Source organism: Staurois parvus, unplaced genomic scaffold, assembly GCF_062004578.1.
Source record: "Staurois parvus isolate SC_StPar_1 unplaced genomic scaffold, SC_StPar_1.0 ptg000143l, whole genome shotgun sequence".
Classification (NCBI taxonomy): Eukaryota; Metazoa; Chordata; class Amphibia; order Anura; family Ranidae; genus Staurois; species Staurois parvus.
In genome coordinates this window covers 364,827-382,555 of record NW_028317939.1, presented here as the reverse complement: position 1 = coordinate 382,555, position 17,729 = coordinate 364,827, and positions in this window count along the sequence as shown.

The following is a 17,729-nucleotide window of genomic DNA, read 5'->3' as shown; positions in this document are numbered from 1 at the left end:
TTTGATATTACCCATCGAGAACGGTCCTGCCGGGTGAACTCTACTGAACTTGAACTTTGTGGATCTTCTCTATTCCAACTCGGAATCTACTATATTGTTATGTTTACTGCATTCTAACATGTTCTTTGTTACAGGTTTGTTTATATTTTATGGACATTCGTCATAGTGAAATCCCTTATGGAATTTCAGACGGGGAGTGTGCTGTTCTCCTCATATTTGTTATTTAACTGTGCATTGCATTGTATTACCAATTCTTATTTCACCATGTTGTTTCTATGCATTGATCTGTTGCTGCCATCTGCTGGCCAGAGTTTGCATGCTGCATGCCTCTGCTATTGTTAGTAAGTTTTCCTCTGCTGGGCGTGGTTTAAACAGCCTTGGTTGTGTCACTTCCTGCAGCCATTTCTATGTGCTTAATAGCTGTGTGACAGGACATTGAATACCCTGGGCTTGTGAAGGCATCAGGTTTTGGCCAGCAGTTAGCCTCAGGAAAGATATTACAGGACAGCATCAATACCTCTACTACCTTACAGTATTGTATCACTGTTTGTCGCTGTATTTGGACCAAATAAACCCACGCTGATTTCATTCCCGTGTATACGTTTGGATCCATCTAACCTGAACATCTGCCGGTCCGGTCTGCTCCACTGCTTGGATACGAAGGTAGGAAGTTACACAGCCATTATCGGTTATACCTTCATTCGCCTTCATGTGGGGACAGAACAGTGTCTAGCAAACAGGATGGAAACTCCCTTTGATTTAGCCAATGGGTTAGTGGCATGAAGGACCGTGGGAAATCGGCAATTATGAAGCTTGAGGACGGAGTCTTGGTGAAAGTGCGTCTCTTGCAGGAACACCACGTCTGCTTTCTGTTTGTATAAATAGGAAAGTAGCATTGAACGCTTTTCAGGTATGTTCAAACCCTTAGCATTAAGTGATAGGAGCTTCAAAGACAGTGGACCCGTCATAACGGAAGAGGAAGGCATGACTATCGAGCAAGAATGAAGCCCGAAGCCTTGCTGCACTAATGCTTGGGAGAATGGGGAGAGGAAAGAGAAAAAAAAAAAAGGGGGGGGTGGAGGGGAGGGGGGAAGGAAGAATACAGGTGATAGATGGCTCAAGGAACAGGCCCGCTATTCCAAAAAAGGGGGGGGGGAGAGAGAGGAAGGGTACAGGAAGAAAGAAAAGTAGTACAAAAAGAGTGCAAAGAAACCAAAAGAAGAGATAGTAATAATAACCGAATAAGGGGTTCAGTATAAGCTCACAGAGCTCACTGTGTGGAGAACTAGATCGGCGTGAAACCAGGAAGTGAACGACCGCCGGCCGGAGGCCCCCTGTTTAAAATTATGCGAAAGGAAAGCGGGAACGAGGACGCCGAGAGGGGCAAGTACCGCAGGGGATCTTCAGCGTTGGTAACGTAAGAACGATCAGCGATCCTCTCCGAAGGATGGTGCAGGGTGTATCGTTAAAGGGTTGAGAACCGGGGCGATAGGAGTTGTCGCAACGTGAGGAGAGCTAAGTAGGTAAGAATCATCGCAGTCGTCGTGTATAAGAGGTATCGTAAAATGTACCAGGGGAATGCAACAAGGACAAACAATGTCGAGGCGAGGTCCGGACCGAGATGAGGATCCTCGGTAAAAAAGGAGTGATGGAGGATCCTCACCACTATTACAGGCAAACCGTGTCATGCAATATAAATGTAAGAAGTCAGCCAAAACAGTACAGGTACAATCAAAATCACAACAGATTGGGTGTAAAAACGCCCCCATTCCAGCCCCTCACCCACCCCCCCGTTCAACAAACAGTAACCTTCCATACTCCTGAGGGTCAAAACCAGGTCTTAGAAAAAATACAAAAAGAGTAAACAAGGCCCCCAGGGTAGCAGAGGGAACGGGCACAACCCCTCTCAAATTCAACATATGGGAGGGGACGAGGAGATGGAAGGAGACCACGTATGGAGGAGGTCAGGGGCATGAGAACCTTCAGATCAACCTCATCAGCCATGGCAGGGACCAGAGACCGGGCCGGGAGTAAAGTACGACTCCAGACGAGTCGGTCTGGCAGGTAGGGGAGAGAGGCGGTGCTCGTTCACTCTGCCACCCTCAGTGCTCAATATGAGCAGTTCTGATCTTCGATAAAACATTTACCCGACTGAGCAGTCAATCACCCCATCAACCCCCGCCACCCCCACAAAAATATAATAAGCCTCGGCCAAATTTCACATATATTATACTTAACAAGAAAGCGGAGTCCTCTTCCGAAGAATCAGAAAAAAAGCATGCAGTCCGAAGCATGTAGGGGTAGAGAAATCTACATCCGGACAGTCTCACATCAGCAGTATGACAACTTCAAAGGCAGCAAGGATGAGGTTCGGGTGTTTCAGGACAGGTGAGGCCATAGGACGGTGATCGCCCAGGAAACGCTCGGTCGACTGAAAAAATGGGAGGCCGGGAAAGTCACGGGACGAAAACCCTCTGGAGGTGGAAGACCTGTGAAGGGGTGTTGGTCTGTTGGCGAAGAGAACCAGAGCAAAGCCAGGTAGTTGAACCCTACCATGGGAGGCCGAGACAATAGGAACATGGCTCAACATCTTGTTAGGCAGGAAAGAGGCAGCTACTCTCTCCCCCCCACCTCCACCCTGTACCTCACTCACTGCCCAAGAGATTGCCAACCACTTCCAAAACAAGATCGATGCAATCACCAATGCTCAACCTACCTCCCCACCTAGCCTCCCTCCCACGATAACCCCCTCAACTCTCCCCTCCTCTGACCCCACAACCACCCTGACCCCCACCACACCTAACATCCCGCACACTAAAACCCCCCCAACACTCCACTCCTTCAACCTTGCTACCACTGAAGAGGTCACTAAGATCTTCTCAAACCCATCTCCCTGCTGCCATTTACATCCAAACTCCTCAAGCGCTTAATCTATAATCGCCTAAGCTCCCACCTCAACGACAACAACCTCCTTGATCCCCTACAGTCTGGCTTCCGTCCCCTACACTCCACTGAAAGCACCCTACTCAAAATCACCAACGACCTGCTAACTGGCAAAGCTAATGGCCATTACTCAGTCCTTCTACTCCTTGACCTCTCCGCCGCCTTCGACACAGTTGACCGCCCCCTCCTTCTTAATAAACTACACACCCTTGGCATCAGAGACTCCGCTCTCTCCTGGCTCTCCTCCTATCTATCCCAACGCTCCTTCAGCGTTACATATAACCTCCCTCTCTCTCCCCCTCTCTGTTGGGGTCCCCCAAGGCTCTGTCCTCGGGCCCCTTCTCTTCTCCATCTACACCTCCTCCCTTGGCCAACTGATACACTCCCACAGCTTCAACTACCACCTCTACGCCGACGACATGCAAATCTACCTCTCTACCCCTCGCCTCACCCCTTCAGTCTCCGCCCAAATCACCAGCCTACTGAACGACATATCAGAGTGGATGTCACTCCACTTCCTCAAATTGAAGCTTTCCAAAACCGAGCTCCTAGTTTTCACCCCAGCCCACACCCCCCCCCACCCTCTCCATTAAGACCAATAATGGCACCATCAGTCCCACCCCGCAAGCCAAAGTCCTAGGTGTCACTCTAGACTCAAATCTGTCCTTCCAACCCCATGTCCAATCGCTGGCAAATTCATGCAGGCTCCACCTCCGCAACATCTCCAAAATACATTCATTCCTGACCCCAGAGACCACTAAACAACTCATACACTCCATTATTATCTCACGACTCGTATACTGCAACTCCCTCCTCACCGGCCTACCTCATCACAGACTATCCCCGCTTCAGTCTATCCTGAACTCAGCGGCCAGACTCATCCACCTTACCAACTGTTCCGCTTCTGCCACCCCCCTCTGTCATTCCCTCCACTGGCCTCCACTCAGTGTCCTCCACCCCCCTCTGTCATTCCCTCCACTGGCTCCCGATTTCCCAACGCATAAAATTCAAACTTCTAACACTGACATACAAAGCTATTCATAACACTGCCCCAAACTACCTCACCGACCTGATACCCAAATACCACCCAACCTGTACTCTTTGCTCCTCACAAGACCTCCTACTTTCTAGCTCCCTGGTCTCCTCCTCCCATGCCCGACTACAGGACTTCTCCAGGACTTCCCCCATCCTCTGGAACTCACTAACCCAATCCATCAGACTGTCATCTACCCTCCTCACCTTTAGGCGCACCCTGAAAACCCATCTCTTCAGGGAAGCCTACACCACCCTCACCTAACAGCTGATCTCCTCCACTCCTCCTACCACTCCATCCCCCCACAACCACTTCCTCCTGTACCACTATCCCCCCTCCTAGATTGTAAGCTTGAAAGAGCAGGGCCCTCGCACCCCTCGTGTATTGTTTTGTTACTGTATTGTCTCATGTTCTGTCCCCCACTACAATATACATTCCAATACACCCCGTACATCCCATACACCCCATACATCCCGTACATCCCCATACAACCCATACATCCCAGTACACCCCATACATTCCCATACACCCCCAACATCGTGTACACCCCACACATCCTGTACATCCCATACACCTCGTGCATACCATACACCCCCATACATCATGTACACCTCATACAGCCCATACATCCCATACACCTTTTACATCCCAGTACACCTCGTAAATCTCCATACAACCCCATACATCCCATACTTCCTGTACACCCTGTACAATTCATACATCCCTGTATACCTCATACATCACATACACCTCATACATCCTGTGCACCTTAACCTCCGCAACCTTAACCCTGCCCTCCTCCACTCTGCAGCTGATCAACTCCATGACAGCATCCACCCCCTGTCCTGCCCCGACTTGGCTATGACTGCCTACAACAAGGCGCTGTCAACAGCCCTTGACTCACTAGCGCCTTTAACCACATGCAACATCAGACCCCGACCGCTTCAGCCCTGGCAGACTGATCACACCAAAACCCTCAAATGACACAGTCATGCCCTGGAGCGACTATGGTGCAAAACCAAATCCCAACAAGCCTTCACCCGCTACAAATCTGCCTTCCACACCTACACCTCCTTCCTCCACGCAGCCAAACAAGCCTACTTCCTAACCCTCATCAAGGTGACTTGGCAGTACAGGAGGGATTCACTATGTCTGCACGTGTGGCAGTACAGGAGGGAGTCGCCATGTCTGCGGCTGTAGAGGGAGGGAGGTGCAGAGGGGGAAGGAGATGGCTGCTGTCCCTCTCTCTGCTGTTGGGAGCGGAAAAGCTCCTTTATGTGTCACCCCTGCGCACTATGGCCCCGAGGGGATCGTGAACGGGCACCAGACGACGTCCGGTCCGTCTTCCCCATCCTGTGACAGCTGAGGCTCACCCGGTTCCTCTGAAATGCAGTGTAGAGGGATCTGGCCGGTGGGAGCTCTTGGGCTAAGCGTCCATCTTCCTGGCGCGGCAGACCACGCCCCAACTTTATTTCATAATACATACAGCCAGGTCTATAAATATTGGGACATGGACACAATTCTAACATTTTTGGCTCTATACACCACCACAATAGATTTGAAATGCAACAAACAAGATGTGCTTTTACTGCAGACTGTCAGCTTTAATTTGAGGGTATTTACATCCAAATCAGGTGAACGGTGTAGGAATGACAACAGTTTGCATATGTGCCTCCCACTTGTTAAGGGACCAAAATTAATGGGACAATTGGCTTCTCAGCTGTTCCATGGCCAGGTGTGTGTTATTCCCTCATTATCCCAATTACAATGAGCAGATAAAAGGTCCAGAGTTCATTTCAAGTGTGCTATTTGCATTTGGAATCTGTTGCTGTCAACTCTCAAGATGAGATCCAAAGAGCTGTCACTATCAGTGAAGCCATCATTAGGCTGAAAAACAAAACAAACCCATCAGAGAGATAGCAAAAACATTAGGCGTGGCCAAAACAACTGTTTGGAACATTCTTAAAAAGAAGGAACGCACCGGTGAGCTCAGCAACCCCAAAAGACCCGGAAGACCACGGAAAACAACTGTGGTGGATGAGCGAAGAATTCTTTCCCTGGTGAAGAAAACACCCTTCACAACAGTTGGCCAGATCAAGAACACTCTCCAGGAGGTAGGTGTATGTGTGTCAAAGTCACCAATCAAGAGAAGACTTCACCAGAGTGAATACAGAGGGTTCACCACAAGATGGAAACCATTGGTGAGCCTCAAAAACAGGAAGGCCAGATTAGAGTTTGCCAAACGACATGTAAAAAAGCCTTCACAGTTCTGGAACAACATCCTATGGACAGATGAGACCGACATCAACTTGTACCAGAGTGATGGGAAGAGAAGAGTATGGAGAAGGAAAGGAGCTGCTCATGATCCTAAGCATACCACCTCATCAGTGAAGCATGGTGGTGGTAGTGTCATGGCGTGGGCATGTATGGCTGCCAATGGAACTGCTTCTCTTGTATTTATTGATGGTGTGACTGCTGACAGAAGCAGCCGGATGAATTGTGAAGTGTTTCAGGAATATTATCTGCTCATATTCAGCCAAATGCTTCACAACTCATTGGACGCCGCTTCACAGTGCAGATGGACAATGACCCAAAGCAGACTGCAAAAGCCACCAAAGAGTTTTTGAAGGGAAAGAAGTGGAATGTTATGCAATGGCCAAGTCAATCACCTGACCTGAATCCGATTGAGCATGCATTTCACTTGCTGAAGAGAAAACTGAAGGGAAAATGCCCCAAGAACAAGCAGAAACTGAAGACAGTTGCAGTAAAGGCCTGGCAGAGCATCACCAGGGATGAAACCCAGCATCTGGTGATGTCTATGCATTCCACACTTCAGGCTGTAATTGACTGCAAAGGATTTGTAACCAAGTATTAAAAAGTGAAAGTTTGATTTATGATTATTATTCTGTCCCATTACTTTTGGTCCCTTAACAAGTGGGAGGCACATATGCAAACTGTTGTCATTCCTAGACAGTTCACCTGATTTGGATTTAAATAGCCTCAAATTAAAGCTGACAGTCTGCAGGTAAAGCACATCTTGTTTGTTTCATTTCAAATCCATTGTGGTGGTGTATAGAGCCAAAAATGTTAGAATTGTGTCCATGTCCCAATATTTATGGACCTGACTTTACATACACAAAATAGGAAATAGATCACTTATAGGAAACTTTGCACAAAATGATGGCAGTTAACAACCTTCACCGACTCCAAGAATGACCCCTTTCATGAACATACGTATCTGCTGGAATATCTTAAAACAAGGACACAAATTCCTATAAATCCTAATTATGAACCTCCTCAGCAAATGATATGAACAGAAAACATTGAAGTCATTTCTTACGTTGCCATTTTTCCAGAAGATGTTACTCATATCAAACGTTTTGGGTACAAAATCCGGGTCTTGAAAAACGGAAATTTTGCTTTGAGGAAAAGATATATTGTTTAAATAAAGGCCGCTCTGTACAATAAGATCGGTTGGAATTTCTCTTCTCTCATTGAAGTAGATCTCGCCTCCGTCTGGGTCGGTGTAATGAACATTTCTCACATATTTGTGCAGCTTTTCATGGAAGACAGAAATACTCACATTACTATATACAGGTATAAAGGTTCTGAAATTAAAGTCTGATTAAAAAATACAAAGTGGTTAGATCCAAGTTATTATTATTATTATTATACAGGATTTATGGCGCCAACAGTTTGCTCAGCGCTTTTCTCAGGGTCCTGTCCACGGCAGAAGTTCTGGAAGATCTGACATTTCTGACAGTACTCTGCATGGCCAAAGAAGCACACATCAGCCTCAGTTTTGTGCCACATGGCCTTTAAAAGGAGGCTCATCACTTCCTCAAGTTGCTGGATGATCTCTAGCTCCCCGTACCCTGTTCCTGTTTCCTGTGATTTCCTGATACCGACTTGGCTTGCTCCTGGACATGTCTGCTCTGTTTAACCCCTGATCTGACCTCGTCTTGGCTTACAGATACTCTCTCTCTCTCGCTCCTCTGTGTATGACCTCAGCTATCCCATCTGACTACATCTGCTCTGATTCCCACCTGGTACCTGACCTTGGCTTGAACCGGCTATCCAGTAAATCTCTAAATCCCAGAAGGGCTTGCATACCACGCACAGGCGCCTCCTGTCTGCAGACCTATCTCCGTACATCAGCTGTGCTCCTGGGTGGACCACCAACCAGCACTCCCACAGGCGACCTGTGCCACTTTGGGCCTGACTCCCGCTGTCCCACTCTCAGGGGAGTCTGGAACTTAGCCGCAAGGGAAGCCCTCTCTCCATTGGCCTCCATCACCAGCTACGTGATAGCTTCACAATAAAACGGGAAACAATACAGCAACAATACAGTTCAATACAAGAGGGATAGGAGGGGCCTGATCCTGGGAGCTTATAATCTGAGAGGGAGGGGCTGGTGGTACAAAAGGTAATAACTGTGGGGGATGGACTGGTTGGAAGAGTAGAAGATTCCATTATTACCTGAGGCGGGATAGGCTTCCCTGAAGAGATAGGTTTTCAGAGATCAACTAAAAATGAGCAGAGTAGGCGATAGTCTGATAAATTGGGGTAGAGAGTTCCAGAGGATGGGGGAAGCTCTGGAGAAGTCCTGGAGACGAGCATGGGAGGAGGAGACAAGGGAGCTAGAGAGCAGGAGGTTGTGCGAGGAGCGGAGAGGATGGTTTGGGTGATATTTGGAGACAAGATCGGTGATGTAATTTGGGGCGGAGTTATAGATGGCTTTATATGTTATTGTTAATGTTTTGAATTTTATCTGTTGGGCAATGGGAAGCCAGTGGAGGGATTGGCAGAGAGGGGTGGAGGATACTGAATGGAGGCCAGTGCAGGGATTGGCAGAGAGGGGTAGAGGACACTGAGGGGATGTCCAGAGCTGTGAAGGTGAGTGTATTTTTTTCTGTCAGGGGGTGTTAGTGGAAGGCTCTGTCGGGTGGGGGTGGAGCAGGGGTGTTGTTGGTCACCGTCAGGCTCTCTCCATGGGGGGATGTCCAGAGCTGTGAAGGTCAGTGTCTTTTTCTGGGGATTCGGCAGGGGTGTTGTTAGTCACTGTCAGGCTCTGTCTGTGGGGGGGGGGGGGGTCCAGAGCTGTAAAGGTGAGTCTTTTTTTCTGTCTGGGCGGTGTTAGTGGAAGGCTCTCTCAGGTGGGGGGGATCAGGGGTGTTGTTGGTCACCGTCAGGCTCTCTCCATGGTGGGGGGGATGTCCAGAGCTGTGAAGGTGAGGATACAGCCTTCAATCACCTTCACAGCTCTGGCCATCCCCAGGAAGGACAGTGGGACACTGCATACACCATCAAGCAGCCCTCAGCCTCTCTCGGATCCTACTTGGTCCCCATGTCCCTCCTCCAGGGGCCAGTGCTACCCGCCTAAAAAAAAATGCCACCCTAGGCAAATGCCTTGTTTACCTTGTGGTAAATACGCCCCCGAGTAACATAAGCACTTATTATCCAACTCACTCTGTGCTGGAATCCAGTTTGTTCAGATTGTATTTTCTTGGTGTACATTCCGTGTAGAGCGTGGGCCAGAACATACACAGCCCTGTATGCATAGGAAGGTATAGATGTATAATTAAAAAATACTTCAGAAATATAATTTCCATCTGTACAAGGTCTGAGAGAGAGCTCAGCATGTAACTGAAAACACTTATTTTTGTCCAGATTTGGGGAAAGGCACCGACACACAGAAATCCAAATATCTTCCAGTATTGGGTCAGTTAAGCAGCTGGAGATGCTGACACCGACACCACGATGATTGAAGTTCACGCGTTTCATTTGTGGCCACTGAAATATGAAGGTGCATCTGATTGATGGAAAATTACCATAGTGAGCATCTAAGAGTTTACTCCACGACGGCGGGAAAATAAATGTGATATTTTCCATAGCAGAGGGTATATAAAAAGCAAAATAAGAAAAGCGCGTTGTGACAGTTCCACACATTACCACGACTTTAGCTCTTGATTCCTTCATCTTCATAAATTGCTGATAATTATCTTCATCACGTAAAAAAAAGGTGTGAAAGATATAATATGTGCAGATCCCGTGTTGGCTCATCATCCTGCTCAGTTCTTGGGCCTCCTCATCACTACCTCTGCCATCCATTGATGTTAATATTCCAACCCAGTTCCACCCAAAATGCTTCAAGAAATGTACAACAGCTGTATAATAGGCCCGACTGTCCGGTGTCATACGGAATAAAGTTGGATACATTCTTCCATCACTCCGGGGAGGGTGAGTGACTCGATAACTAAGCTGGATGATATGTTGGGAGATATTTTCATGGGATGGTATTATCATTCAAACAAAGAAAATATATAAATGACACACAAAGATCTCTATCATATTAGGATGGACTTTAGTCTTTTTTCAGCCAGACTAACTATGTAACTATATTTATTTTTTCTTTTCTAATAAAACGAAGTACTTGCCAGAATTTATATCCTAGAAATCTAAATAGATGACGGCACACAATGCCTACTTACCTTCTACACCCTCACATTCAGCCCCTAATTCACCTACAACAACTGCTCATTCTCAGGCTACATATTTACATAGTTAGTCTGGCTGAAAAAAGACAAAAGTCCATCCAGTTCAACCATAGAAAAAAAGTTATAATCCTACACCCACAGTGGATCCAGAGGAAGGCAAAAAAAAAACCCAGCAAAGCACGATCCAATTTGCTCTTGCATGGGAAAAAAATTCCTTCCTGATCCCCCGAGAGGCAATCGGATATTCCCGGGATCAACGTTCCCTATAAATGTTATATCCAGTTATATTCTGTGTATCCAAGAAAGAATCCAGGACTTTCCTACAGCAATCCACTGAGCTGGCCACAACCAACTCTGGAGGGAGTCTATTCCACATTCTCACAGCTCTCACTGTGAAGAAACCTTTCCGTGTTTGGAGATGATATTTCTTTTCCTCCAGACGTAAAGAGCGCCCCCTTGTCCTCTGTGATGACCTCAGGGGGAATAGGCTGCTGTAAAACAGTAAGTCCTCCCTGATATCCACTGTCCTTAACCCCTTCAATACTGGGCACTTTTAACCCCTTCGTGCCCAGGCCAATTTTCAGCCTTCAGCGCTGTCACACTTTGAATGACAATTGCGCGGTCATGCAACACTGCACTCAAACTAAAATATTATCATTTTGGTCACACAACTACAGCTTTATTTTGGTGGTATTTAATCACCACTGGGAATTTTATTTTTTGCTAAATTAACAAAAAAAAAAAACTATTTTGAAAAAACGTTCTGTTATAAAAGTTTGCAAATAAATAATTGTTCTTCATAAATTTGGGCCGAGATGTACAGAGAAGGAAATGTGTATTTGCTCCCCTCCTGACTTTGAATGTTCGCCCCTCACAAAGAAATGATCGGTCTAAAAATTGAATGTTTGGTGTAACACAGAGACAGAATACAACAACAAATTCAGCAGAAATGCGTCTAACAAATGATGACGGATCTGCATGTTCATGAGGGAAAGAAGGATTTGATCCCCTTCACAAAACATGACTTAGTACTTGGTAGCAAATCCCTAGTTGGCAATCACAGAGGTCAGACATTTCCTGGAGTTGGCCACCAGGTTTGCACACATCTCAGGAGGGATTTTGGCCCACTCCTCTTGGCAGATCCTCTCCAAGTCATTAAGGTTTGGTGGCTGACATTTGGCAACTCGAACTTTCAGCTCCCTCCACAGATTTTAAATGGGATTAAGGTCTGGAGACTGGCTAGGCCACTCCAGGACCTTAATGTGCTTCTCCTTGAGCCACTCCTTTGTTGCCTTGGCCTTGTGTTTTGGGTCATTGTCATGCTGGAACACCCATCCATGACCCATTTTCAATGCCTTGGCTGAGGGAAGAAGGTTCTCACCATCATTGCCCCGCCCATCATCCCTTTGATGTGGTGCAGTTGTCCTGTCCCCTTAGCAGAAAAATACCCCGCAAAGCAGAATGTTTCCACCAACATGTTTCACAGTTGGGATGGTGTTCTTGGGGTCATAGGCAGCATTCCTCCTCCTCCAAACACAGCGAGTTGAGTTGATGCCAAAGAGCTGGATTTTGGTCTCATCTGACCACAACACTTCCCACCAGTCCTCCTCTGCATCATTCAGATGTTCAGTAGCAAACTTCAGACGGGCCTGGACATGGGCTTTCTTGAGCAGGGGGACCTTGCGGGCACTGCAGGATTTCTGTCCTTGTCGGCGTAGTGTGTTACCAATTGTTTTCTTGGTGACTGTGGTCCCAGCTACCTGGAGACCATTGACAAGATCCTCACGTGTAGTTCTGGGATGATTCCTCACTGTTCTCATGATCATTGACACTCCACGAGGTGAGATCTTGCATGGTGCACCAGACCTAGGGAGACTGACACTTGTTTTGTGTTTCTTCCATTTGTGAATGATTGCACCAACTGTTGTCACCTTCGCACCAAGCTGCTTGGCCATAGTTTGGTAGCCCAGTCCAGCCTTGTGTAGGTCTACCATCTTGTCCCTGACATCCTTGGACAGCTCTTTGGTCTTTGCCATGGTGGAGAGTTTGGAATCTGATGGTTTGATTGCTCCTGTGGACAGGTAACACAATGAGATTAGCAGCACTCCCTTTAAGAGACTGCTTCTAATCTCAGCTTGTTACCTGTATGAAAGACACCTGGTAGCCAGAAATCCTGCTGAACGATAGGGGATCAAATCCTTATTTCCCTCATGAACATGCAAATCAGTCATCATTTGTTAGATGCATTTCTGCTGAATTTGTTGTTGCTATTCTGTCTCTCAGTGTTACACCGAACATTCGATTTTTAGACCGATCATTTCTTTGTGAGTGGTCAAACATTCAACATCAGCTGGGGAGCAAATACGCATTTCCTTCACTGTACATGTTGAGCCTCCTGAGGTCTATCACTGGTCTCAACGCTCCCGACTTCTTCCATACTAGGAATAGAGGCGAGTAGATTCCAGAAAAACATTCTTGCCAGAGTACTGCAACTATCACTTCCTGGTTGAGGAGGGTTTCTAAGCATTTTCATAAAACCTCCTGCTTTTCTTTTGCCAAAGGTAATTTTGTCGGGACAAAGATTCTGCAGGGAATCCTCAGGAACTTCCAAGCATGGCAGAACTGGATGGTGGAAATTACCCAAGGCTCCTTTACCTTTTGTGCTCACACCTGATGGAACTTGACAAGTGTGAGCTGGCAGATAGTCAAAAAGACTTCTGGGACCCCTGTCCTAGTGACAAAGTTGGCCTCTTTGACTTGCGTTTTGCAGCCGTGTTGGACCATTGACAACAAAATTCTCTTCCTAGCCTTTAAAGCTTAACGTCTCTATCTCTGGTCCTTGGCAAATTTTTGTAAGCTGCACCTCTTCTGCGCAGGAGCCTCTGATCCTGGGGAATAAATCCCGACTTCCCCCCTGTGGCTTTTGTGATGGCAGTGTCAAATTTATTTCCAACGGGGACTGCCCCTCAAATGGTATCTTATACCATCCTTGCTTGGAGGCTGGGTCCACCACCCAGGGTCTCAGCCATAGGGCTCTGCTGGCTGTCACTGCAATAATCATGATCCTGGCCAATATCTTAATTAGGTCAATGGATGCCTCTGTTGTAAAAGAAGCTGTTAGCTTCAAATTGGCAAAGGAGGCCAAGACCTCAGCTTTGCTCAGGTCACTTCCCACTGCCACTTCTGACTTCTGAACTCAGGACTCCATGGCCTTCAGAATAGCTGCCAAAGCCATAGAAGGTCTACACGTCCCACCAGCAAATGTGTAAATCTTTTTAAGATCCACATTCACTCTTCTATCCAACACATCCCTGAATGTCACTGCATCATCTAGCAGATGGGTTATATGTCTAGCAAGGCACATAAGTGCTGCGTCCACCACCGGAGGCTCCTCCAAACTCTTACTACTCCCCGCCTTGAAGGGGTATAGCTTTGTGAACCTATTTTTAAAAGAGATTCTCTTAGCCACTTGGTTCCACTCATCCGTAATTATGTTCTGAATTTCTTCCATGGGAAATTCATCCCCTCCTTTTTCATGTTCATGAAAAACCTCCTCTGCTTCTTCAGCGGTTCTTCCCCGGCATCTTCCCAATGCAGATCTCTTTCTGCCTAATCTCTTTCAAGAAAGGCTGGACCAAGGCACAATCAAAACCATCATAATGGCCCTCATCCTCAGAGGAAACACCTTTAGCATCTCATCAAATGCCTGCTTCATTAGCGATACCATCTCAGCCTTATCGGGCTCTTGGTGTTTGGTTGCTTCTTTGAAGCAAGTCTCACAATCCATCTTGCCCAGCATGGCTCTTCTAGGGCATGCCCAGCATCCTCCTGGTCTGGGTTGGTCATAATGCAAATCCCTGCCATATCGTGATGGGGAACACTGACCCCTAGTGGCTGAACGGGAACACAAGGTCTCTGACCTTCCCCGGGAATGTTGGTCCTCCCTAGCTGATGACCGTCTGTTATTCCTTTCTGAGGAGCACAAGACCCGAGGAGCTGGGGCAGCACAGACAAAAAAACAACATTGATCATTGATTTGAAAAACACCAAAAAGAATATGCGTATCTGGCAACATCTCCCCTACCTTCTCTGAGAATACTGGTCTTTAGAGGGGGTAGGCATGTTATCACTGCTGCAAAAAGATTAAATCAAGCATATGAGGCAGAAAACAGAAGCTCTACAAATCAAGGCAGCAGTGTCTCTTCCCTCCCAACTAGTCTCTTGAGGAGGTGGGGTAAGGAGAAGTTTGACACAGGTTTACGGGAACTAACTGCTTCAGGAGGATAGAGAGCAGCAGAGACCACTTCACAGAGCCTCCAATGTCTCCCACCAGGGCTTTAGGGTGAGGAGCGATTCCCACTCTACAAGACTCTAGTTTCCTTCACCTCCCAGCCAGGATCTCTGGATAAAGCTTGTTATTGAAGCAGAACAGGCTGAATGAGACTCACAGCACCAAGTCACTAGTGTATCCCACCAGACTACAGACTCGGAGATCGGTGCCCACTCTGCAAATCTGTGGAGCAGGGAACAGAGGTGCAGAAACAGGCTACGGGGGACACAATGCACTGCAGGGATTAATAAGAGCTGAGATCATATCACAGAGCTTTGTGAAGGTGCACCTTCTCAGAATGCCATCTTGGACACCCCCGCCCCCAATTTGTGCTATATTTACTTCTTGTACTGTTTGGACATTGCTTCTCAGTACAATAAATGGGTCCCTGTGCTGCCCGAATTTCCACTGGTGCTGGGAAGCTAAGATTTTTATTGCAAGCACTTCTACTTTTTCTTCTTGGATCTGTCAAAACTCCACTTGTGTCCCACCATCCCTATATGTCACCTGCAAGGGATTCACGGTGTGGGATGGACTTTGTTTAAAGCTTCCATCCATGGATGGTAAGATTTCAAATTGGAAATATTGATGGCACCTCGTGAGGATGATTAATGTGATGGAAGTCATTGACTACTCTACTGAGTACGGTCTTGGGGGATGATTATTTCAGTAATAGTAGTAATTTTTGTGCTAATCAAAATAATGTCAGCAGATGTCCAGATACATTCAATTCTGATTGGTGTAAAAACAACTACATAAAGGAGACTTCCACAAATGGCACAGCTTATTTTCTTACATCTTCCTATTGCTGAGCTAATATTTTGGGCAATAGATCCAAAGGCAATTCTAAAAACCTACCTGTCACGGTGTGCCAGGCTAGGCGCTCTCCCCTGGCTCACCTACCCCCCACCCCCCCTCTCATCCTGTCATGGCCCTTTGAAGCCCTGCCATCCAGGATGAGAGGTGTGACTCCTGTCTTCTCTCCCTCACTATCTTTCCCCATCCAGAGCAGCAGGAGGGGGTTAGATAGTTCCCTGCAGTGAGGTTCACACCTCTCCAGCCATACCTGCAGAGTGGGGCAGACCTCACGCAGGGATGTCCCGGGCCGCAGCAGTTAGCTCTCGAGAGTGCAGCCCGTGTTAAGGGGGCATGCCTCATTGCCGGGCGACAAGGTACGCCGTCCATGGTTACCAGGATGACCAAGAGCGTCCTACACCAGCCTTAAGAAGGCCGGTGGAGAGCGTCCCAGGTTGTTATGTCTGCTGCGCAGCTGCTGGGAGGTCTATGCAGAGGCAAGACCCCCGCAGCCACTATGCAAAGACTTAGGATCGGGGGGGATTATTACCCACTGGCACTCTGCAGGAAACAGAGCAGGATCAGGAGGATTATTACCTGCTGGCACTCTTCATTAAACAGAGTAGGATCGGGGGGATTATTACCCGCTGGCACTCTGCAGGAAACAGAGAAGGATCAGGAGGATTATTACCCGCTGGCACTCTGCATTAAACAGAGTAGGATCAGGGGGGGATTATTACCCGCTGGCACTCTGCATTAAACAGAGTAGGATCAGGAGGATTATTACCCGCTGGCTCTCTGCATTAAACAGAGTAGGATCGGGGGGATTATTACCCGCTGGCACTCTGCATTAAACAGAGTAGGATCGGGGGGATTATTACCCGCTGGCACTCTGCATTAAACAGAGTAGGATCGGGGGGATTATTACCCGCTGGCACTCTGCATTAAACAGAGCAGGATCAGGAGGATTATTACCCGCTGGCACTCTGCAGGAAACAGAGAAGGATCGGGGAGGATTATTACTCGCTGGCACTCTGCATTAAACAGAGTAGGATTGGGGGGGGATTATTACCCGCTGGCACTCTGCATTAAACAGAGTAGGATTGGGGGGGGATTATTACCTGCTGGCACTCTGCATTAAACAGAGTAGGTTCAGGAGGATTATTACCCGCTGGCACTCTGCATTAAACAGAGTAGGTTCAGGAGGATTATTACCCGCTGGCACTCTGCAGGAAACAGAGAAGGATCAGGAGGATTATTACCCGCTGGCACTCTGCAGGAAACAGAGAAGGATCAGGAGGATTATTACCCGCTGGCACTCTGCATTAAACAGAGAAGGATCAGGAGGATTATTACCCGCTGGCACTCTGCATTAAACAGAGTAGGATCAGGAGGATTATTACCCACTGGCACTCTGCATTAAACAGAGTAGGATTGGGGGGGGATTATTACCCGCTGGCACTCTGCACTAAACAGAGTAGGATCGGGGGGATTATTACCCGCTGGCCCTGGGAGGATTATTACCCACCGAATACGCTGCTAATACCCGGGACTCAGGGAAAGTACCTGCTGCTTTACTGCCCATACTGCAGGCCCAGGAGTGCTTGTGTTCTGTCCTGCCTACCTCCCGTCACACTACCAAACGAACATGCTGAGTTCATGCCACCTGGAGTGTTCTCTCATTCAAGCAACTAAACCTGTTATACAAAATGGTGGACCCAGAAGGATTTGTGGATAATAATCACTGAATAATCCCCCCAAGTTGCAATGTTCTGTGTACACCAAATATTCAAATTTCTGGTATTCTGATCTGCACTCATTGTGGAAAAGTAAATCTAAAATATTCCACCCAGACTGTACAGAGCCATCTATTGAACACACCATAATACATATGTAGCCCCTTCTAGGCTAGCTAGATAGGATTTTTGTTAGAGAAGCGGCCAGGATTAGCCAGCCTGGGAATGAGGTAGTGAGTTCACCTCAGGACAAGCTGGGAGGCTCTACAGGTTAGGGCTTCTGGAGCCCTCCCATCTTTCCAGAAACTTCTGGTACTTTCTGGAAGAGGGGTGGAGGAGGGGAGTAGGCCCAGATTTGCATATTTAGGGGAACTTGGCCAATCCCCAGGCAAGAG